The sequence below is a fragment of the Durio zibethinus genome, chromosome 22, assembly GCF_047325235.1.
Source record: "Durio zibethinus cultivar Kanyao isolate XHJ-2024 chromosome 22, ASM4732523v1, whole genome shotgun sequence".
Lineage (NCBI taxonomy): Eukaryota > Viridiplantae > Streptophyta > Magnoliopsida > Malvales > Malvaceae > Durio > Durio zibethinus.
The window spans coordinates 245,888-271,170 of record NC_143183.1 but is presented as its reverse complement, the minus strand read 5'-3'; the positions used below and the strand labels follow the sequence as shown (position 1 = coordinate 271,170).

At 42.6% G+C, this 25,283-nt stretch overlaps 1 non-coding gene and 2 pseudogenes across 1 annotated transcript; all 3 read left to right on the top strand.

Moving 5' to 3' along the window:
- The first annotated feature begins 6,211 nt into the window (after positions 1 to 6,211).
- LOC149512424 (18S ribosomal RNA) lies at positions 6,212 to 7,276 on the top strand (annotated as a pseudogene).
- A 4,035-nt stretch (positions 7,277 to 11,311) lies between these two features.
- On the top strand, positions 11,312 to 11,467 carry LOC149512423 (5.8S ribosomal RNA). Its single transcript, XR_016332257.1, has one exon. It is a non-coding gene; the product is annotated as a 5.8S ribosomal RNA (ribosomal RNA).
- Positions 11,468 to 11,698: 231 nt separating this feature from the next.
- On the top strand, positions 11,699 to 15,044 carry LOC149512422 (25S ribosomal RNA; annotated as a pseudogene).
- The last annotated feature ends 10,239 nt before the right edge of the window (positions 15,045 to 25,283 follow it).

Below are 25,283 nucleotides of genomic sequence, written 5' to 3'. Positions count from 1 at the left end.
CAACTTGAGTGGCATATCCAGCTTGTAGACAACCTTGTTTACCCTTTTAACTATTCGAAAAGGTCTCTTATACCGCCAGACTAGGCCTTTGTGCAACCCCCTATGGCACACAATGAGATGCAACTTCACCAACACCAAGTCTCCAACCTGGAACTGCATGTCTTGCCTATTCTTGTCTACCCATTTTTTCGACCTCTTGGCCGTCTTGTGTAGACAAACTCTGGCCAAGTCAGTTTGCTCCTGCCATGCCTTGGCAAACTTGTATGCTGCTAGATTCAGCCCTATATAACTTGCAGTAATTGAATCGGGTGTTAGTGGTTGTTGCCCTGTCACAACTTCAAATGGGATCTAGTTCGTTGCCTCATTCCTTTGCAAGTTGTAGGAAAACTATGCAACATCTAGTAGCTTTGGCCAGTCCCTTTATGTGGCACTCACATAGTGCTTGAAGTGGACCTCTAATAGTCCATTCACTCGTTCTGTCTGTCCATCAGTTTGCAGATGCAGGCTGGTGGAAAAGTTCAAGTCTGACCCCAACAGCTTGAACAACTCAGTCCAGAACCTACCCATGAAATGCCCATCGCAATCACTAACAATGGTCATCGGCACTCCTTAGTACTTAACCATGTTTTTCAGGAACAATCGAGTTGCCTTCTCGGTTGGGCACTCCTTGGTTGCTGGAATGAAGATTTCATACTTGGAAAACCTATCCACCACTACCATGATGCTTCCAAACCCCTCTGTCTTAGGTAGACCGACTATAAAGTCCAGAGAAACACTCTCCTATGGTCACTCTGGCACTGGCAATGGCTCCAAGAGATCACCTGGTTTCTTGAGCTCCACCTTGTCTTGTTGGCACACAAGACAAGTCTTCACATAGGCCTCCACATCATCCCTCATGTGCGGCCAGTAGTATCGGTCCTCGATCAGTGCCAAGGTATGGCTCATTCTTGGGTGTCCAGCCCACCTTGAATCATGACACTCTTGCAAAACTTTCTTACGGAGCTTCCCATGTTGCGACACAAGCAGTCTACTGCCCTTGGTGTACAACAAGCCATCCTGCATCCAAAACCACCTAGTCTTACCTTGCTGGGCGTGCTCTATAAGAGCCTTGGTTGTAGGGTCATATGCAAGTCCCTCCTTTATGCACCGCACTAGTGACCCTTTTGGTTGGCTAATGGTAGCAAGGTTAGCCTTCCTACTCAAGGCGTCTACCACTAGGTTCGCCCGTCCTGGTTTGTACTCCGTCTGGTAATCCAATTTCGTAAGATGCTTATGCTGGAATAGAACCGGTGCACCATATGGTGCCTTCGATGGCCTGATGAAGCCAGCATCAACTAACTCTTTAGCTGCTTCCTTAACTCTTCAAACTCTAGTGGGGACATTTGATAAAGGGCTCTAGCTGGTGGCTTGGCCTCGGACACCAGCTCGATCTTATGGTCCACCTCCCTCTTAGGTGGTAGCTGGTTAGGTAGCTTTGCAGGCATCACATCACTAAAGGTTTTCAGCACCTTTAGCACCTCTAAGGGTGACTCAGTCTTCTTCTCCATTGGCTCATCATATTTTAGGGCTTCTAAAAAGGTGTCTTCTTGTCTGCTTACCGCTTTGGCAATTTGGATGGCTGACACCACCCTCAAGCTAACTCCAGACCCTCTCTTCAATGGTACTAGGCATTGGCACCATGCATCCAAGATGCAAACACAATCGGCAAAAGGCACAAGAAAGGTGTTAATCAAAACAAGGAAATCCAATCCAATCACAAACTCATAGTCGTCAAGGGGTAGTACCTCTATGGTCTCCTTGCCTTTCTAGTCTCCAAGCTGTAACTCCACTCCTCGTGCTACTCCATTGGCTAGAACTTCTTTGGAGTTCACCGTTTTAATGGTACCAGTCCTTTTCTGCACCCTTAGTCTGAGCTTTCGGGCTCCATCACCTAAAATAAAAAGATGTGAGGCACCTGTGTCCACCAGTGCACTCACCTTCTGACCCACAACCATCATATCCAAAAACATCAAGCCCTTTGGCTTACGGTTCCCCTTACTCTGGACAGCATTGAGCACCAACAACCTAAGTGTTACTGCCCCTGACTTTAGCTCTTCGTCAGACTCTTTGTCTACAGCAACCAGCTTGCCTTTCTACGAGTAATTACGTGCTATGTGGCTCCCTCCACATAGGTAGCATGCTAGTGGCTCTCTGTCCCCTTTTGCTTTCCACTTGCCTGTTGGTGGCTTTCTCTCGCCATATTTGGTTGAACGGTCTTGGTCTGTATCTTTAGACTCTCGATCATGGTCCTTCCTCTTAGACTGTTTCTTCTTATCGCTATCATCCTTTCCCTTACCCTTGGGCTTGGTAGACTCGAACTTGTCCAGAGGCTTCAACTCTATCAAGGCCTTAGCAGTAGTCATGGCTTTAGCCAAGTCATGAACTCCCCTCCGTTGTAGCTCATGCTTCACCCATGGCTTCAGCCCATCCATGAAAGCAAATAAGGTGTCTTTCTCACCTAGATCCGAGATCTGTAGCATCAGTTTAGAGAATTTTTGGACATACTCCCTTATGTCCCCTTACTGGTTCCGCCTACGTAACTTTGCCCGCACCTCATCATCGGTATACTCCGGGTAAAATTGTTCTTTGAACTTTTTTTGCAACTCTGCCTAGGTTCCAATCTTAGTGTTTCCACGCCTGATATCATCAAACCTGCACCTCCACCATAATAAGGCTACATCAGTGAGATACATAACAGCAGTGCTTACCTTTATTGCCTCACTTTGCATGCCCATGGCCTAGAAGTACTGCTCCATACCCCATAGGTAGTTGTCTACTTCCTTGGCCGCCCTAGTCCCCTTGAACTCTTTAGGCTTAGGGACATCCAATCTGGATTTGGACACTCTAGCAAACATGCCATTCCCAATGGCAGTCTTGCAAGTAACAAGCTCACTAGTAAGTTCCTCCATCCGCTGGTGCATGGCCTTCATGCCATCGCGCAAGGTCAGCACTTCAGCCTCCAAGGCCTTATTCTTCTGGGTGACCACATCCATGCCTTTGTTGAGAGTAGCTTGCAGCTCACTTTGGATCTCCTCCTCCATGGAGTCTACCAATGCAATGTGAGTCTCTACCTCCTCAAGTTTTTCCCCCATGTCACCCATGGTCACCTCTACCTTGGCCAGCCTATCGTCTATGGTAGACCATATATCTCTTGAATCGATTTTCCTACCTCTTCCATGCCCCTGCTCTTGGGCCTCTGGTTGTTGGCTATCAATGTCGCTTTGGGATGCCATCTCTTCAATCATGATCTAACTTGCATAACACAAACATATAGAATCAAACTTGCTCTGATACCAACTGTCACGAGCTTTGACCTTAGACTCAGAATTCGTGTGGCCTTAGGCTTGGAATCTCCTCCTTTATGCCTAAGTCAGCCTAATACACAAGTGTGCGAGCACTAAAACAATGGGAAGGGATGGTTATGCAAGTTAAAGAGAAACAGAATAACAAGGCAGAATGCTGGAAATGCTCTTATATTCACTGAAACAGAAGTGTTTGATGGTGTACAAATGAGGGTGGAGCAGCCCTCTATTTATAGATGAGGCTCCAGCTACACTTAATGGCAATATCCCTAGAATAAAGGCTAAAATCATGGGATTATATAGATTACAATCAATCAAGATTGTAACTCCTGATTTTTAGGGTCAACCAAATCTGCCAGGATGCTCCTGCTGATCTTGTATGCTTCAAGAAGCTTCCCTTGTGTGTCCAGCACCTTGGGCCCTTCTGGATGTGGTGCGGGTAGCCTACATGCCAGGCCTTAGCCTTACGGGCTGGCCTGCAAGCTGGGCGGGCGTTATGAGCTCATCTCTTAGGCCTTGCGTGCAAATACCCACTAACGTGCCTGGTCTGAGGGCCTCAACTTCTGGCTCGCGTGTTGGTGCTGCTGATGTGGCTGGTGCGCCCGCCCAGGGCATGACACAAGCACATACCTTGACCACCATCGGCACTTATGGACCCTTTGTGCAAGATTTGCTTGTTTGAAAAAAGTATCCCTATTTCAAACACTTTAATGTCTATTGCTACCATATTTGTAAAATCTCTCATGCTCTTTAGAGGGTGGTTATTTAGGCCCCTCTCTCCCTCATGGAAGGACTAGGTATGTGCAATGGGCCTATCATTGTGTACATCCATGGCAACATCCCTAGAGCAAAATCTAGGTTGTGCATGCCTTCTAGGCATGTTGTTTGGTGACTAGTTGCTATGGTGAACCATAAACAGCCATCACCTCAACCAGTTGGCATACATGTGGAAAAGGGCCTTGACTATGTTGATTTCAAGTCTATGCTCAAGTCTATACCTACAATTAATGCTACCCTAAACTATAAACTAAGTCCCTGAATCAGGTAAATACCCTTCGAGGTGGTGCAAGTGGAAGCTGAGGTCGTGGGCTAGGTCTAGCTAAGTCTCTTAAGTATTTGGAAGTTTCCCTTCTTATAGACCACAAAAATGCCTTGGCTTGGCCAAGCCTCTGCAAGTGTCATAGGTTGGGAGCTTAGCTTAATGCAACCTTAGATGGGAAATTACTATCCATAAGCCTAAATTAGCCTTTTCCCTAACTTTTTACCGATCACTTTTGCCATGCACTCCATTAGCTCCCTAAGAGCTTAAGAGAAAGCTAGAAAAGAGGCTTAAAGTAATTGTAACTTTTATTTACATGATACTATATACAATTGCTTAATGCCTAAGTCTATGACATGGTTTTTCTTGTTTGTGTAGCTTCTAACTTGTTGACAAATGAGAAGAATGGCCTTTATTTATACTTGAGCCTCTCTAACACATATGACCCTTATTGATCCAAGTGTGTGGCCCTTATAGGCCTTCTAGACCTTTTCATGGTCCCTAAACACTTCATAGGTCAACTAAGGCCTTTGCAAATCTAGCTTGTTCTACGTTCCCCGCTAAGCCTTGGGTCTAAAAGTGTTCAGGTACTCTCGCTTAGTGCCTGCACCTAGTAGGTTATAAAACCTTCCCTGTCTAGTCACTGTTCCACATGCAGCTAGGGCCTTTCAGAGCCTTCCTTATTTAGGTGCTACAGTACCTATTACTATTCTTACCTTAATCCTTTTTGAAACCTTCGGTACCCATGCATATGCTTACCTTTTAGACTTATCTAAACTTTTTTGCACTCGTACACCTAGCTTGTCTCTAGGCTAATCTAGAGCCTTCTATGCCTGCTTGCTTGTACCACTCTTTCGGGGCATTCTAGATCCTTCCAATGAGCAGTCCTCATTCTCGACACTAAGCTGCTCACCCTATCGTGCTCTTGTACCTTAGCCTAGGCCCTAATCTACACTTGGGCCTCGTATATGCCTTTAGGACCTTATTCTAGATCCTTCCCAGTCCTTTGCCCACACCAACTTGGACAAGCCACATCTCTTAACCCACTTGGCTTATGACTTGCACATGAACCATGACACATGTACTCGATGCTACCCAAGAACCCAAAAATAAGTCTTTAAATTAGGCAATGTCCCCTTGGGGTGCTGACAATAGAGTTTACATGTGCCGTCCTAACCAGACCAAGCATCGATGTTGTCATGTTGTCATTGTTTATAGGATGGTAGATGTAGTCATGTAGCCTTTGTTTGTGTTTTTCTTATGCCAAGCGATTGTGGCATGGCCTCATATGTCATTTTCTTGGCTCACTTGTTGAGTAATTGAATAGGTGGATTGTGGATTGATGTGTGTGGATTCTGCCACTTGTACACAATGGGTATATGAGTGGTGCTATGGTTGTGCATGTTGGCAGACTCCATGATCGATGCATTCAACTATCGACCCATCATCCTCTTCAATCTCTCTTCATGAGGTCATTGTACCCTAAAGGTGCAATCGAGATCCTATGCTACATACCTAAATCGATGAAAACAGGATGTCTTGCCATCTTTTATTGGTCTTATGTCTTTTAGGGCTATTGGTTGAACCTCAAATATACCTCATGTCCCAAGTGTGCCACCTAAACTTCTATGGCCACATTGGTGCATTGGTGTTTGATCATGCTCTTAGATGCAGAACATTTTGTAAGCACAGGCTCTCAGCCCTTGTTCATCCAATGCTATGCATTTTATGTTCTTGACATGCACGACACTTGTGCTCTGTGTTAACTCTCTTCATCTTTTAGTCGGTGCATTAAGGCCCATGTAGTGCCAATGTCTCGAAAAAATGCTACCTAATTGATCCTGCCAGTAGTCATATGCATGTCTAAAAGATTAAGCCATACATGTGTAAGTTTAAACTAATTCAGACTATGAAACTGCAAATGGCTTAACAAATTACTTATAGTTGGTTTGATGGTATCTACTATTCGGATAATCGTAGTAATTCTAGAGCTAATACGTGCAACAAATCTTAACTTCTGGAAGGGATGCATTTAGGCTTTGCCAATTGCCCTGATGATTCTTGATAACTTGATGGATCACATGGCCTTTGTATCGATGATGCATCATTCAAATTTTTGCCCTATCAACTTTCGATGGTAGGATAGTGGCTTACTATGGTGGCAACAAGTAACAGAGAATTAGGGTTTGATTCCAAAGAAGAATCCTAAGAAATGGTAGTAAGTGTACAAATTACCCAATCCTGACTTGAGGAGGTAGTAATAGTAAATAACAATACTAGGCTCTATGAGTCTAGTAATTGGAATAAGTACAGTCAAAACCCTTAATAAGAATCCATTAGAGTTCAAGTCTAGTGCTAGCAGTTGTGATAATTCTAGCTCCAATAGTGTATATTTAAGTTGTTGCAATTAAAAAACTTGTAGTTGGAACTAAGGTTGGGTTATCCGATTTACCTCACGGTGAGCATTAGTCTACTATTCCCTACTGCCAATGATGTACTCCTAGCCTTAACTAGCTGAGTCATTCCTCTAAAGCTATTACTTTGAAAAAATTAGAGTGCTCAAAGCAAGCCTAAGATTGTATACATTAGCATGGGATAACATCATAGGATTTTAGTCCTATTATGTTAGCCTTTGGGATCAGAGTAATGATTAACAAGGATGTCAAGGGCATTCATATTTCACAGTAAAAGGTGAAATTCTTGGATTTATGAAAGATGAACAATTACAAAAGCATTTACCAATGATGTTTTCATTAATCAAGAATGAAAGTTGGGGGCTCAAAGACAATCAAATATCATCCTAGTCTCAACTATAAACAATGCCAACCAAGGATCAACAACGTTACCTTTAGGAATCCATCAGCACATTATGAGAAATCAAAGTCTTTGGGTTTTGAAGGGGGTATGGTCGCAAGGTTGAAACTTAAAGGGATTAACATAAGGGCACCACCAAAAGTAGAGCCTGTGGCTTAATTTGACTCAACATGGGGAACTTACCAGGTCCAGACAGGATAAGGATTGATAAAATGAGAGCTTTTTCTTGATTCTATAGGTGGTGGTGCATGGCTATTCTTGGTTGGTGAAGCAATTTGTCTAGTCAATTTCATTAATGAATGAGACTTCAGCCTACTAACTAGCTACGAGGAGGTGATCCATTATGGCTAGCCTCTTAGAGGGACTACGGTCGCTTAGGCTAAGGAAGTTTGAGGCAATAACAAGTTTGTGATGCCCTTAGATGTTCTAAGCTACACACGTGCTACACTAATGTATTCAATGAGTTTATATGTCACTGTCGGTAAGAAAGACCAAGCCAAAGGTTCTTATTAAGATAGGGAGCAGTTCTAAAGCTACTAAAATCAAGTCAATATGTAAGGTAGACCAAGCATAGAAGTGCAAAAGAGGTCCCAAGGGCAGGACCATGACACAGAATGGATGTGTAGGCACTAAAATGAGCTTTGGAAGCTTAAGCCAGTGGATTTGGTTTAGTAGCTTCCAGACAAACCTAGGCATAAGTACAAGTGTATGCCCAAGAATAGGTAGAACCAAACCAAGCACAAGCCCAAAAAAAGGCCCCACATGGGCACTACTAAAGAAGGAATCCAAGATAATTTAAACTCCCTTTTAATAGAGTCCATGTAAAATTAGAACTCTTCAATGTAATCCTATTATAGTGTCTTGTATATATTGGACTCTTTGTAAGCTTAGGATAGGAACTATGTCAACCATTGATTCAAATGAGCCTTAGCTATAAATAAAAAGTGCCCCCAACCTTATTATACTCTCCATAACTTGAGCAATACAAGTTTACTCTTGCCTATCTTTGTCATTCACTTTAGCTTTCTATTAAACAATTTATGTGTAGCCTTGTCTAACAGTAGATTGGGGTAACTAGCCTTAGAGTTTTGAGTGGCCATGCATCTATCCAGTTAAAGGCTTATCTAGCATACCAAATGAGTCAATTCATAGGTCTTATAGCTATACAATTCAAAGCTTGAGTCTTAGCCCATGATAAGTGGTATTAGAGGAAGTTCAGATTTGGTTCACAGTTAGCAAAAGCTGGTCCAAAGAGATCAATGCTGTGTGCTACTGAAACTAAAGTTAACCTTGGGAGAGGTTTCTAATGTGTTGGTATAGGCATTCAATTTTATGGTGTGGGCATCGTAGGTTATTTTTGTGCTTGTGTGCTGCTGATATGCCCCCTAGTGCACAAGATACAGGTGTATAAGAGTGTAGACTAGATGTTCAACTGATTACTATTATGGTATTATAGAAGTGCTAAGCATGGTGTGTAGGTGTATAGACTGGTGCCTGACTGAAAATCCAAGGCGTGTTAAGCGAATGTGCAGATTGGTGCTTGACAATGTGTGTGTGTTGGTGTGTTGTGCCAATAGATAGGTGTGCTGGTTTATGGGGACCAAGACTAGATCACTGGAATGTGTAAAAGGTTGATGTAATCTCTTTAGTTTTGTAAATTATTTAGAGTTGTGGCATCATTAAGGAAAACTAGACCAAAGGCCAGGGTAAGGGCCTTGATAAGTGCCCACCTATAGACGAAGGAAGAAAGGCTAGATTGAGAGACATGGTAATGTCCCTAAATACCTAATTGCAAAAGTTTGATGTGACTATTGTTGAATTGAGGTATAGGTTCAAGGATAGGGAAGGATCCTTGAATGAGGTATTAGAGGTGCTCATGCAGTGGAATGAGGCATTGGAGGCCATGCTATCAACCTTGCAAGAGGAGCTAGTAAGGCTCAGGGTTGATTATTCTACATTTCAAATTGCCATAGTTGTTAGTGTAGGCATAAGACCTAAAGTGGTGGTGGCTAAGCAGTTTTTAGATGGTCAAAAGCCAAGAGTAAAGACTATGCTACAACAAAGAGGTATGCAGGAGTCAAGTTGGGCCAATGTTGTTGTGGAGTCAAAGGCTCAGGTTTAGTGCACTAAGTCTCCAAAGCCTAGAGGAAACAACCAAAGTGGGGGAGACACCAGTGTTTGTTCCTTATGGGAGGCAAAGGCTATGAGAAATCCCAGATTTTGCATGGCCACTACTACCATCAATAGGGGCAAGGAGAATAAGCCCTTGAGTTGCTTTTTATGTAACAATTAGCATAGGGTGAAAGAGTGCCCGAGGTGTGCAAGGCCTTCAACCATCAACTACATAGAGGAGTTGTTTATAGGCAAGAGTAGTAGTGGTAATGAGCACTAAGAGAAGCCTAAGGTGATGCGGCTCAACGCTTTTCAACTTTGTTGAAAAGGTAAAACCTCTACAGGAGATGACAGTGAAGTGGTAATGGAGTGCCATAGCATTAGTCCCAAAGTGCAACCAGATCCCTCTAAAAAAGTTTGTAACAGGCAACTCAAAGAAAGTAGAGGAACATCAAACCTGTAGGCGAAAAGGATTAGTGTAGCACAGGGTTGATGATACTCGAGAGAACAACCAGTAGAGTACTTATTTGGGTATGGGACAAACACTTGGGAAATCTAGTTCGAGGGGAGAAGACAAAACTAATTTGCATAAAGGCATGCAATTCAGGTGCAGCAACCCTCTAACAATGGGGGTGTTACTAGAATGAGTGGGGGAGAATGTCACAGTCAATAGGAAGGACCAAGCCCAGGGGTTCTCATTGAGATAGGGAGATGTTCTCACTAAGATAGGGAGTGGTTCTAAGGTAATCAGGACCAAGTTAGAATGTAAGGGAAACTAGGCCTAAAGGTGTAATAGAGGTCTTAGGGGTAAGACCATGACCTAGAATAGGTGCATGGGTGTCGAAACAAGCTTAGGGAGCTCAAGCTAGGGGATTTAGTTCGATAGCTTTAAAATAGACCTAGGCATAAGCACGTGAGTAGGCCTAAGCATAGCAAAACTAAACCATGCATACATCTAAAAAGGGGCCCTGCATGGATATTGCTGAAAAAAAAGTCCAAGCTAATTCAAACTCCTTTCTAATAGAGTTTATGTAAAATTAGAACTCTCCAATGTAATCATATTGTAATGTCCTGTATATATTAGATGCTTTATAAGCCCTAGGATAGGAACTATGTCAGCCATTGTTTTAGGGGGGCCTTAGCTGTAAATAAGAGAAGCCCCCACCCTCACTATACACACCACAACTTGAATAATACAAGTTTACTCCTTCCTATCTCTGTTGTTCTCTTTAGCTTTCCATTAAGCAATTTGTGTGCAACCTTGTCTAGTGGTAGATTAAGATGGTTAGCCTTGGAGTTTCAAGTGTCCATGCATTGATCTAGTTAAAGGCTACTTTAGGACACCGAATAAGTCAATTCCTGGGTTTTAGAGTTGCACAAGTCAGAGCCTGAGTCTCAACCTATGACATATAGCCTTGGTTGATAGGCCCAAGTAATATTTGAAATTTCATCGTCATGGTGATAGATCATTTCAATTATTGGTCTTCAAAGAGGAATTCCTAGTAGGTGTGAGTCATCATCTCACACTGACTACGTCCTTGCCCTTTGTACACACCGCCCATCACTCCTACTGATTGAATAGTCTGATAAAGTGTTTGGATCATGGCAACAAGATAGTTCATTGCCCACGATGTCTCGAGAAGTCCACCAAACCTTACATTTAGAGGAATGAAAAGTCATAACAAGGTTTTTGTATGTGAACTTGTGAAAAGATCATTATTGAAAATTGCTTAATGAATGACAATGCACTAACAAAACATTATGGAGGCAAGGGTACCTTTGTGCCTCAAGCCCCTTCCTGCCCTAGGTGTGCATGACGATTGATTCATTTTGCTTCCTAAACAGGTGAAACTATTAGTTTCATTGCTTATGGTTGAATAACGAACCCTTGGCACCAATCACCCTAGGGAACCATAATGAAAAATAGCAAGTGTGCCTTCTCCATCCTGTTCATGGTGCATACATGGGCGGCATCATGACTCTTTTTTTCATGAAAAACCAAAACAACTCTCAGTAATGGATATCTCAACTCTTGCATTGATGAAGAATGTACTAAAATGCAATACATGGTGTGAATTGTAGAATCCCGTGAACCATTGAGTCTTTGAATGTAAGTTATACCACAAGCCATTAGGCCAAAGGCACGCTTACCTAAGTGTCATGCATTGTCTCCTTTTTAAACCCCTACCCATTAGGCTCTAGAATAGGGTGTTAAGAATCACCCCTCATGATCTTATCGATCGTGGTTGGCCTAAAAGTGAGTCCTCGACAATGATAGCATTGTGATCGTTGGTGGTAAAGCTCTTGGCATGCCTCAACTCCAATGACGCATGATCATTGTCCATCTAGATCCCATTGGACCCCTTGCATCACTTGATTGATGCTAGCATCATAACCCTAAGTCAAATAGGATTACCTGATGAATTTAAGCATATCAATATGTAGAGAAAAAGAAACTTACCAAGATTTCCTTATTAACAACAAGCGAACCAGAAAGAGCCCAGCTTGAGAATCGGGTGCCCACAGCATTTGAATTATAATTTATAGAAACATCTTCAGTGGTGGATTAGGCCTGAGTCCCCAGGAAAAGGGAGCCAGAGAGGCTAAGAGCCCTATTGTGCCTAGAGCCTATCACACCATGAGGTACTATCTACGAGTTAGGTTGTTTGGGTATGTAGCCCCTATAGGGCAATAAATTCCATCCAAGGATGAATATGGGCAAGAAACTAAGAGAATAAGTATCACAAGGGAAAGATGAAAAGAACTTTGAAAAGAGAGTCAAAGAGTTCTTGAAATTATCAAGAAATAAGTGAAATGGAGGCCAATGATGCATCTTGGTTAAATGTGGAACAATGATAGCCGATCCATCATTCGGCTAGGGCATGGACCGTTGTGGGTTATGGCAGTGGCCCGAACCCAAGCTTTTAATATGCCTATGGAGACATCATTACCACGATTATAAAATGTAGCATATGCCATCGCGACATGCCTTGACACTCACATGACCCTGACATAGGCCTACAGGTTCCTCATCCAACCCATCTTGAAACATGGAGCAAGGAGTCTAACATCTGTGTGAGTCAATAGGGTAGAAAACCTATAAAACAGAAGAAAGCTGATTAGTGGGATCCCTCATAAGTGAGCTACTAATTGACCTTGATCTTCTAAGAAGGGTTTGAGTGTGAGCATGCTTGTAAAGACCTAAAAGATAAGGAACTATGCCTGAGTGGGACAAAGCCAAAGGAAACTATGGTAGAGGCCCACAATGATACTAGCATGTAAATTATTTATCTAACTTGGGTATAAGGGTGAAAGACTAATCAAATTATTTAATAGCTAGTTCCCTCTAAAGTTTTCCTTAGGATAATTGGAGCCCTTAGTGAATTCCATAAGGTAATGCTAATGATTAGAGGCATCGGGGCCACAACACCTTCGACCTATTCTTAAACTTTAAATAGGTAGGACGGTGCAACTTCATTAAACCATGCCACAAAATTGAGAGCTTTAAGTGGGCCATTTTTGGTAAGTAGAATTGGTAATGCATGATGAACCAGAAGCCAAGTTATGGTGCCTAACTTTGCACTAACCTAGAACCCACAAAGTATGTTGGTCGATTAAGATAGCAAAATAGTGATCATGGAAGTTGAAATTTGCTAAAGAGTGTGTAACAACTCACCTACCGAGTCAATTGGCCCTGAAAATGGATGACGTTTAAGCACACAACCTATACTCGACTATCAGGGCAAGGGCCAAGCCTCGATGAGTAAGAAGGCACATGGTCACCGTAAAACCCGAGGCATGAGCTCGGGTGGAGCAACCGTCAGTGTAGATCTTGGCGTTAGTAGTAAATATTCAAATGAAAACTTTGAAGGCCAAAGAGAGGAAAGGTTCCACGTGAATGGCACTTGCATATGGGTTAGTTGATTTTAAGAGATGGGGGAAAATAGTCTAATATGCATCCAACAAAAGCTTTGAAAAGAAATAAGGTTAAAATTCTTGAACCGAGATATGACGATTGACAGCAATGTTAGAGAATCTAGAGACATTGGTGGGGTCCTCGAAAAGAGTTATCTTTTCTATTTCATGGCCTTCCCACCCTGGAAATGACTCAATTGTAGGTAGGGTCCAGTAGCTAGATGAGCAACGTATGTTGCTTGCTGTCTGGTGCACCCCTGGCAACCCTTGAAAATTTGGAGCACCAAGTGCCATCCGTGTCCAATCATGCTCATAACCACATCAGATCTCCAAGGTAAACAACCATTGGTCAATGGAACAATGTATGCAAGGGAAGTCAGTAAAATGGATTCGTAACCTCAAGAAAAGGATTAGCTCTGAGGGCTGTGCATAGAGGTCCTATTCCTGAACCCATCGACTATCAATGCACTATTAAGCTACTCCTATGGCAAGAGCAAGTCACCATGCGTCGGTCGAGAACCTTCCCTAAACAATGAATAGTCAACTTTGAACTAGTATGGACTAAGGGAATACGACTATTTAATTAAAACAAAACATTGCAATAGTCCCTACAGATGCTCACATAATGTGATTTTTGCCCAATGCTTTGAATGTCAAAGTGAAAAAATTCAACCAAGCGTAGGTAAACGATGGGAGTAACTATGACTCTCATAAGGTAGCCGAATGCCTTCTCATCTAATTATTGATGCGCATGAAAGGATTAATGAGGTTCCCACTATCCTTGTATACTATCTAGCGAAACTACACCCAAAGGAATAGGTTTAACAGAATCAATGAGGAAAAAAGACCCAATTGAGCTTGAATTTAGTCTGACTTTGTGAAATGACTTGAGAGGTGTAGGATAAGTGAGAGCCCTCGGGTGAAATTGAAATACCACTACTTTTAATGCTACTTTACTTATTCTATAAATCAGAGGTAGGGCATGACCCTTCTTTTAAACCCAAAGCCAGCCTTGATCAGTCAATCTAGGTGAAAGACATTATTAAGTGGGGAGTTTGGTTGGGGTGGCACATCTGTTAAAAGATAATGCAAGTGTCCTAAGATGAGCTCAATGAGAATAGAAATCTCATGTAAAAAAAAAGGGTTAAAGCTCATTTGATTTTGATTTCTAGTACAAATACAAACTATGAAAACATGGCCTATCAATCCTTTAGACCATCAAAATTTGAAGCTAGAAGTGTTAGAAACCACACGGATAATTGGCTTGTGGCAACCAAGCATTCATAGTGACTTTGCTTCTTGATCCTTCAATGTCAGCTTTTTCAATCATTATGAAGCAAAATTCACCAAGTGTTGGATTGTTCACCAACCACTGAGAACATGAACTAGGTTTAGACTATCATGAAATAGGTTAGATTTACCTTACTGATTGTAGTGTCACAATAGTAATTCAAACTAGTATGAAAACAATCGTTGATTCGCATAATAGGTCATCACACTTGGTTGAAAAGCCAAAGGCACAAAGCTACCGTGTACTAGACTATAACCAAATGCCTTCAAGTCAAAATCTAGGCTAGAAGTGATGCATGTGCCTATCACCCAAATGTTGACCCACAGTAGGGGCCAATGCCCCCAAGGGCATGTGTCCTAAGTGCAGCCCCCATGTTGAACAAGTCATATGGGCCTCATTGGAGCTCAATTCCTATTGAGTGGTAGGTAGAATCCTTTATAGATGACTTAAATACGTGATGGGATATTGTATGTGGTACAATAGCATTGCTACCGTATCCATTAAGATTCAACCCTTTATCGCTTCAATTTGTCCCTTTCCCTACCACACCCATCAAAGTCCTCTTACTTCATTTTTTTACAGCACACCCTTCTAGGGTTAAGGATGAATGGTTTTCTCTATTGCAACTGATTCAGTCGAGTATTTGTTATAGCCATCAAGTAAACTACAATTAAATTGTTATAGCCATCAAGTAAACTACAATTAAATGTCTTTGGCAGTTGCTACAATGATAACCTTGCCCTTGGTATGGGCATTTACCTTGAACTCCATCAGTGTACGTTAGCCCCTAGTGTAGGTTGTTGCTTGAAACACCATCAACAACATGTGGCCCTTGGTTGGTGTAGGCAATAGCATCCAATACCATCGACTGATGCTAACCTATTGTTACCCCATACACCATTAGTAGATGTTGGCCTTCGGTGTGGGATGTTACCCTGAACACCATCCCAAATGCTAGCACTTGGTATGGGCACTTACCTCAACCACTGATAGTGCAAGCGGGCTCTTGGTGCAGGTTATTGCCTCAAACTCCTCTTAGTAGATGATGGCACTTGGTGTGGCATGTGTACCGTGAACCTCCCACCCATAGCACTTACCTACCCCTCGATCACCATTAGCACCAAGTGATGCTCGATGAATACGTCACATGCTCCAATCTTAAGCCAAACTTCGTGTAACCTTGGATAGGGAATTGACTTTGTTTGCCTAAGTTAGCCTACAAAAGTCAAGTGCTTAACATAATTCCAGCTTGTCAAAAATTATGCTATAGTATTGGGCCTTCTAGAAGCCCACAAATCTGATCCTCCTAGGACTATGTTCAAATGTGCCCACACCTACATCTAACTATGCACCCGTACCTCGATCATCAATGCCCATAGCTGGGTCTGATTGTGTGCTCGTGCATCACTCACCAGCACCTACACCTTGGCTTGGCTTAATTCTACCAGACTTGAACACTGTGCCTAAGCCTCTAAAGTCTTGATCACTCCTCATACCACTAAAAAAGGCTAGTTCCTCACAACCTAAGCCTCTAGTAGGCCTTAAGGCCTAACTCCTTAGCTATTGAACCTATCTCGCTAGAATTGGAACTACTCATCGACTCAGAGAGAACCCTTAGGCCAAGGTCATCTTATAAACCATGACACATGTGTCATTGTTTGAGACTTAAGCTTTGACTCATAAGGCTCCAGGACCTAGGAATGGACTCATCCAACTTCCCACATTAGCCTTCAATTGAATTGGTGCACAAACACCCAAGCTACTGCTAGACAAGCCTGCATATAAGGTGTTTAATGGAAAGCTAAAGAGAACAACAAAGATAGGCAAGAGTAAACTTATATTACTCAAGTTATGGTGTGTATAATGAGGATGGGCGCACCTCCTATTTATAGTTAAAACCCCCTTGAATTAATGGTTGACATTGTTCCTATTCTAATGCTCACAAAGGGTATAATATGTATAGGACATGCAATGGGATTACAATGAATAGTTCTAAATTTACATGTCTACACCTACTTTGGTTTTGCTTGCACCTAGGCTTACTCCCGCGCTCATGATAGGTTTGTCTAAAAATTACCAAGTTGGATCCCTTGGCCTGAGCTGCCTAAGCTTGTTTCAGTGCCTGTACACCCATTCTAGGTCATGGTCCTACAAATAGGGCCTCCATTACACCTCTGGGCCTGGTTTCCCTTACATTCTAACTTGGTCCATGTTGCCTTAGAACCACTTCCTATCTTGGTAAAAACCTTTCGAGATCAGAATGCATGTGCAAGCACCAGAACCACCCATGTAACCACTTCCTATCTTGGTAAGAACCTTTCGAGAGCAGAATGCATGTGCAAGCACCAGAACCACCCATGTAAGCTCTCTAGACTAAGGTTAACACTTGTAGATGGGCCTCAGATGGACTAAGACTCAGTGCAGGTGAACTAGGCCTTGGTGTGGGCAATAGTAGACCCAACTATCATCAGGCCCAAGTAGACCCAATAGATAGAACTTTCTAGAAGGATCTGGAGGCTTCCATGATAGTATAGTTCCCTACACAATTCAAGCTCTTGACATATATCTCATGTAATCTCTTTGTAATCTTGGACATTGTAATAGCCATTGGATTGAGTCAATCCTAGCCATTGATTCATGGGGGTTTCAACTATAAATAGAGGGTTTCTCTACCCTCATTTGGGATACAAAAACACTTGAGTGGATACAAGTTATAGCATTTCCAAGCATCTCTTGCTTTCTAGCCTTTTTTAGCTTTATAGTGCCTTTTAATGTTCTTTTGAGTGCTCATTGCTTGAAAGTGTTTGCATGCTAACTTAGGCATACAAGAAGGGAGTCCAGCCTAGGGCCACATGGCACATTTGGTTTAAGTCTAGGCCCATGACACATGCACATGCCTCAAGCACTATTGGGACATGTTGGCCCATGGTCTCAGCATATGTTTCGACCACTATCAACACATACAGGCCCTTTGTGCAGGTAGTTCCGTTAGACACCATCAACATATACTGGGCTATGCACCATGCACACCATGATAGATAGTAAGTGGGCTCAAGCACATTTTTTTATTTCTGCCATGCCAATGCCATTTTTATTGCTTGTAAATTTGCATAAGCGCTCACTAGTGCCCACACCTAGGCTTACTTCAATTTGCCAAACATGAACAGTGTGCCTAAGCGTCAAGAGTCTTGATCACTACCCATACCATTACTCTATGCTAGTTCCTCATAACTTGGGTCTCCAGTAGGCCTTAATACCTGGTCTTTCTAGTTGTTGGACCCTATCCCACTAGAACTAGAACTGCTCATTGACTCAAAAAGAACCCATAGGCTTAGACCAGCTTGCGAACTATGACACATGTATATGCCTCAACCACCATTGATACATCTTGGCCCTTGGTCTTGACATATGCTTCGACCACCATCAACACATGTCATGTCGTGCACCATGCACAGGTATCCTAGGCTCGGGATGTTGTCATGGGTTCTGACCTAAGACTTTGAATCCATGTGACCTTAGGCTTGGAATCACCACCTTTTAGCCTAAGTCAGCCTAGAACATAAGTGTGTGGGCACTAGAACAATGAGAAGGATAGAATTTGCAAGTTTGAGAAAAATAAAAGAACAAGAAAATTACTGGAATATACTATGTATTTTACTGAAGCAAAAGTGTAAGATGATGTACAAAGGAGAGTAGGGTGACCCTCTATTTATAGTTGAAGTCCTAAACTACACTTATGGCTAAATCACTAGAATCAAGGAATTACAGTCAATCAAGAATCACATAGATTACATTAATACACGATTCTGCTTCCTGATTTTTAGGGTCAACCAGATCCTCCAAAAGACTTCTGCTGATCTTATGCATTTCTAGAAGATTTTGCTGTACACTTTTTCTTTTAGGCCTTCTTGGATGTGGTGTGAGCATCTTGCGAGCCTGGCCTTGGCCATGCAAGCTGGCCTACATGCTATGCAGGTAGTTTGGACTCCTCTCCAAGGGCTAGTATACAAACCCTCGCCAATGCCTCTGGTGCGTAACCTTCAACCTCAGGTGCTTAAGGCTGTGTACCTAGAGCACTCACCCAAGGTGTGACATTCTCCCTCACCTAATTGTGCAACGCCCTCGTTGCATCCTCTGCATGGTACTACTTTATCTGGTCCTAAAACTACCATAAGTCTTTTGCTAGTTCCCAGCTTACCTTACTATTTGAAAGTCCCTTCCAGCATACTAAGTACTCCTGTCTTGGTTGTTTGTTCTTCTACCTTACTTCTTGATCAACTATGATGCTGTGGACCTCCTTTTCATATAGGGCCCTAGCTCCCAATGGTGTATGCTTTGACTATGCCCATCCTGGATCACCCTCATCCTCACAAAATGGCTTGAGCATGCTAACTTAGAACACTAAATGTACCTTTAGCTTGGGTGGCATATCTAACTTATAAGCAACCTTGCCTACTCTCTTAACTACTCGAAAAGTCCCTCATACCTCTGGACTAGGTCTTTGTGTAGCATTTTGTGGCACACAATGGGATGTAAGCTTCACTAACACCAAGTCTCCTACTAGGAACTGCATGTCCCACCTATTCTGGTCTACCCACTTCTTCGACCTCTTTGTCACTTTGTGTAGACAGACTTTGGCCAAGTCAGCTTGCTCCTGCCAAGCCTTGGTAAACTTGTATACTATTGAATTCGACCCTATATAACCTACAGCAATCAAATCGGGTGTTAACGGTTGCTGACCTATCATGATCTCAAATGGAATCTAGTTTGTTGCCTCACTCCTTTGCAAGTTGTACAAAAATTAGGTGACATCTAACAACATTGGCTAGTCCCTTTGCATGGCACTCACATAGTGCCTGAGGTAGACCTCCAATAGGCCATTCACATGCTCAGTCTACTTATTGGTCTATGGATGTATGCTAGAAAAGTTCAACTCTAACCTCAATAGCTTGAATAACTTAGTCTAGAACCTACCCGTAAAATGCTTGTCTCAATCACTAACAATGGTCCTCGACACTCCCTAGTACTTCACCATGTTCTCTAGGAACAATCGAGCTGCTTCTTCAGCTGGGCACTATTTGGTTGCTGGAATGAAAATCTCATACTTGGAAAACCTGTCCATCACTACCGTGATGCTTCCAAATCCCTCTGTCTTGGATAGACTGACTATAAAGTCCAGAGTGATGCTCTCTCATGGTTGCTTTGGCACTGGCAATGGCTCTAAAAGATTGCTTGGTTTCTTGAGCTCCACCTTGTTTTGTTGGCATGCAAGACAAGTCTTCACATAGGCCTCTACATTTTTCCTCATGTACGGCTAGTAGTATTAGTCTTCTATCAAAGCTAAGGTACAGTTCACCCCTGGATGTCCAGCCAACCTCGAATCATGGCACTTATGCATGACTTCCCTACGAAGCATCCCATGCTACGGCACAAATAGCCTACTACCACTGGTGTACAATAAACCATCCTATAACTAAAATCACCTAGTTTTACCTTACTAAGCATACTCCATGAGAGCCTTGGTCATAGGATCATGCACAAGCCCTTCCTTGATGCACAGCACCAAAAACCCCTTTGGTGGGCTAATGGTAGTCAAGTTTGCCTTTCTGCTCAGGGCGTCAACCACCAGGTTCACCCACCCTGGCTTGTACTCCATTTGGAAATCAAACTCCGTAAAAAAATCCTACCACCTCATCTACTTGGGGATAGCTTCTTCTATGAATGAAAATAGTTGGTCATCATATTGTCTATTCTGACAACAAACCTTGACCCTAATTGGTAATGGCGACAAGTGCGCAAGTAGTGCACCATTGCAGTCATCTCTTTCTCTTAGACCATGTACCTACACTTAGTCTTATTGAGCTTTTCGACTCTCGAATGCAACAAAAAGTCTCTCTTACATCAACACACCCCATATTACATAATTCAATATGTCTATATGCATCTCATATGGCTTGGCATGGTCTGGTAAGGCTAAGACTAGTTTCTCGATCATAGCATGCTTTAACTGATCAAAAGCTTCTTGGCACCTTGCACTCCACTGCCATGCTCTTTCTTTCTTGAGCAAGTCAATTAATGGTGTGGTTATGGCTGAGTGGCCTTTGATGAAGGGCCTATAGTAGTTGACTAGCCTAAAGACTGACCCCAACTCAGTGACCTTGGTTGGTGGTTCCCACTCTAAGATGGCATGCACATTGCTTTCATCCATGCGAATCCTACCACCTCCCATTGTGTGGCCTAAGAATAGGATCTCCTACTGGGCAAATGAGCACTTCTCCTTCTTAACATACAGCTTGTGCACTTATAACACCTCAAATACCTGTCTCAAGTGGTCTACATGCTCTTTCAATGTCTAGCTATAGATCACAATGTCATCTAGATAAACCACAACAAATTGATCAAGGAACGATTGAAGTACCTTGTTCATGAGTGTATAGAAGGTTACTGGGGCATTGGTGAGTCTAAATGGCATGAACAAGAACTCATACGTGCCATACCAAGTGACACATGCTATCTTGGGCTTATCTCTCTCCATGATCTTGACCTGATTGTAGCCTGACCTCAAATCCAATTTGGTGAACCGCCTTGAACTCCTAAGTTAGTCAAACAATTTCACAATGAGTGGGGTAGGATACTTGTTCTTGATGGTCAATTTGTTCAAAGCCCGATAATCTGTTCACAATCACAATGACCCATCATGCTTGCGTTAGAATATAACGAGTACACCATATAGCACCTTAGATGGCCTAATAAAGCCAGCATTAATCAACTCTTTGAGCTACTTCCTTAACTCTTCCAACTCTAGTGGGGACATTCGGTAAGGGGCTCTAGCTGATGGCTTGGGCTTGGGCACCAGCTTGATCTTGTGGTCTACCTTCTTCTTAGGTGGTAGCTTGCTAGGTAGCTTTATGGGCACCACATCATTAAAGGACTTCAACACCTTTAGCACCTTCAAGAGGGTATTAGACTCCTTCTCCCTCGACTCCTCATACTTCAGGGCTACTAAGAAGGTGTCTTCCTCCTATTCATTACCTTCGTAAATTGAATGGCTAACACCACCTTAGACCCAATCTTGAACCCTCACCTTAATGGTACAAGGCATTGGCATTGTGTATCCAAAATATAAATACAATTGGCAAAAGGCATAAGGAAGACATTAATCTGAACAAGGAAATCCAACCCAATCACAAACTAATAGTCATCCAAGGGTATTACCTCATTGGTTTCCATGCCCTTCCAGTCTCTAAACTATAACTCCACTTCTTGTGCTACTTCAATGGCTGGAGCTTCCTTGGAGTTTATCACCTTGATGGTAGTAATCCCTTTTTGCACTTTCAATCTGAGCTCTTGGGTTTAAACCCATGAAATAAACAAGTATGAGGCACCTGTGTCCACCAGTGTACTCATTTTTTGACCCGTAACCAACAGATCAGCAAACATCAAGCCTTTTGGTTTGTAGTTCCCCTTACTCTAGATAACATTGAGCACCAATGACCTAAGCTTTGCTACCCTTACATTTGGGTCCTTGTCAAACTCTTTGTCTACAATAGCCAACTTACCCTTCTGTGGGTAGTTGCATGCTATGTAGCTCCCTCCACATAGGTAGTATATGAGTGGCTCTTGATCCCCCTTTGCCTTCCACTTCTTTGCTAGTGGTTTCCTCTTGCCATCTTTGTCCGAATGGTTTCGGTCCCTATCCTTAGATTATCGATCATGGTTCCTTCCCTTGGACTACTTCTTTTGGTCCCTCTTGTCTTTGCCCTTTACCTTGGGCTTGGAAGACTCGAACTTGTTCAATTGTTTGAACTCCACCAAGGACTCAGTAGTAGTCAAGGCTTTAGCCAAGTCACGAACTCCCTGCCTTTGTAGCTCGTGCTTCTGTCATGTTCCTAATGTGAAGTTAGGAATCCCACATTAGTTAAGTACTAAAGTTGGTCTTGGGATATAAGGGTTCACACCTCTTCCTCCTTGTGAGGCACCTTTTGTGGGACAAAACCATGAGGCCAAAGGGGCTAGAGCAGACAATTCCTTACAAGGGTGTAAACCATAATAAGTAGGGTGATCTAGGATGCTGGATAAGTGTATGCTTGGGTCTTAGAGCCACATGGGCTTGGATATTAAGTCTCAGTCTGTGATAAGTGGAATCAAAGCCAACTCTATGAGATACTAGAGATGTGCCATGAAGGACGATGGGCTCTCATTGGAGTGGGGAGAAAATGTCATAGTCTTGAAGTGAAGTCAGAAATCCCACATCAGTTAAATACTAGAGTTGGTATTGGGATATAAGGGTTCACACCTCTTCTTCCTTGTAAGGCACCTTTTATAGGATAAAATTATGAGGCCAAAGAGGCTAGAGCAAACAATACCTCGCAAGGGTGTGAATCGTAGTAGGTAGGCTGATCTAGGACACTGAATGAGTGCATGCTCAGGTCTTGGAGCCACGTAAGATTGGAGATTAAGTCTCGATCTGTGGCACTTCACCCATAGCTTCAACCTATCCATGAAAGTAAATAGGCCTTTTATCTTACTCAAATCTGAGATCTGAAGCATCAATTCAGAGAATTTTTAGACATAGTCCCTTATCTCCCCTTACTGGGTATGCCTACACAATTTTGCCTGCACCTCATCATTGGCATACTCTAAGTAGAACTACTCTCTAAACTTATTTTGAAACTCTACCCAGGTTCTAATCATGGCACCCTACACCTTACATCATCACACTTATACCTTCACCATAATAAAGCAACATCAGTAAGATACATTGATGCAGTGCTTACCTTGGTAGCCTCATCTTGCATGCCTGTGGCCTAAAAGTACTGCTCCATGCCCCATAGGTAGTTTTTTACTTCCTTGGCTACCCTGGTCCCTTTAAACCCTTCAAGCTTATGGATCTCCACATGGGTCTTAGATGCTCCAACAAACATGCCATTCCCTATGGTAGTCTTACATGCAGTGAATTTGCTTCTGAACTCCTTTATCTTTTTACACATGGCCTTTATGCCATCGTACATGGTCTCCACCTAGGCCTCTAAGATCTCATTCCTTTCGGGGGATCACATTCAGGCCTTGATTGAGAGTAGCTTGTAACTCACTCTTGAGCTCCTTCTCTATAGAGTCTAGCACTTCAATATGAGTCTCTACATCATCAAGCTTCTCTTTCATGTCACCCATGGTCAGCTCCACCTTGGACAGCCTCACAATTATGGTAGACTAGATGTCTCTCGAACTGACCTTCTTACCCCTTTTGCGCCCTTGCTTTTGGGCCTCTGGTTTTGGCGAGCCACATCACTCTGAGATGCCATCTCTTTAACTATGATCTAACCTGCACACACATAAACAAGCAAAACCAAAACTACTCCGATACCAACTGTCACGGGCTCTGACCTAAGACTAAAAATTCATGCAATCTTAGACTTGGAATCACCTCATTCTAGCCTAAGTCAGCCTAGAACACAAGTGTACAAGCACTAGAACAATAGGAAGGATAGAATATGCAAGTTTGAGAAAAATAAAAGAACAAGAGAATTGCTGGAATATGCTTTATATTTTACTAAAGCAAAAGTGTAAGATGATGCACAAATAAGGATGAGGTGACCCTCTATTTATAGTTGAGGCCTCCAGCTACACTTATGGCTAAATCCCTAGAATCAAAGAACTACAATCAATCAAGGATTACACAGATTACATTAAGACAAGACTCTGTTTCTTAATTTTTAGGATCAACCAAATCCTCTAGAAGGCTCTTACTGATCCAATGTGCTTCTAGAAGATCTTATTATGCACTTCCTCTCTTGGGCCTTTCTGGAGTGATGCAGGCATCATATGAGCTTGGCCTTCGCTGTGCAGGCTGGCCTGCATGCTGTACGAGTGATTTGGACTCCTTACTAAGGCTTAGTGTGCAAACCCCTGCCAATGCTCCTAGTGTGTGAGCCTTAACCTTGGGTGCTTGAGTTTGTACACCTGGCGCCTGCCCTGGGCATGACACATGCACCATGCACACCATACCTGGGCAGTAGGTGGGTGCAACCACATCTTGATTTTTCTACCATGCCAATACCATTTTTATAGCTTGTAAATTCATATAAGCGCTCACTAGCACCCATACCTAGGCCTAACTCAATTTTGTCGAACATAAACACCATGCTTAAGCCTCTAAAATCTTGATCATTACCCATACCTTTGTTCTAGGCTAGTTTTTTACAACTTGGGTCTCTAGTAAGCCTTAAGGCCTATCCATCTAGCCATCAAACCTTATCTCGCTAGAATTGGAATTACTCCTTAACTTATAAAGAACCTATGGGATTGGACTAGCTTGTGGACTGTGATACATGCACATGCCTCGACCACCATCGAGATATGTTGAACCTTAGTCTCAGGTCATGCTTTGACCATCATTAAAACATGCTGGCCCTTTATGTGAGTAGTTCTCTTGAACACATTAGCACATACTAGGCCACTCACCACATATAGGTATCCTAGGCTTGAGCTATGCACTATGCATACCATGATTAGGTAGTAGGTAGGTTAAGGCACATCTTTATATTTCTACCATGCCAATGCCATTTTATGGCTTGCAAATTCATATAAGCACTCACTAGCTCCTATATCTAGGCCTGGCTCAATTCTACGAAACCTGAACACTATGCCTGAGCCTTTTGAGTCTTTATCACTACTTATACCACTATTTTAAGGTAGTTCCCCATAACTTGGGTCTCTAGTAGGCCTCAAGGATGGTCTTTGTGGCTATCAAACCCTATCTTACTAGAACTAA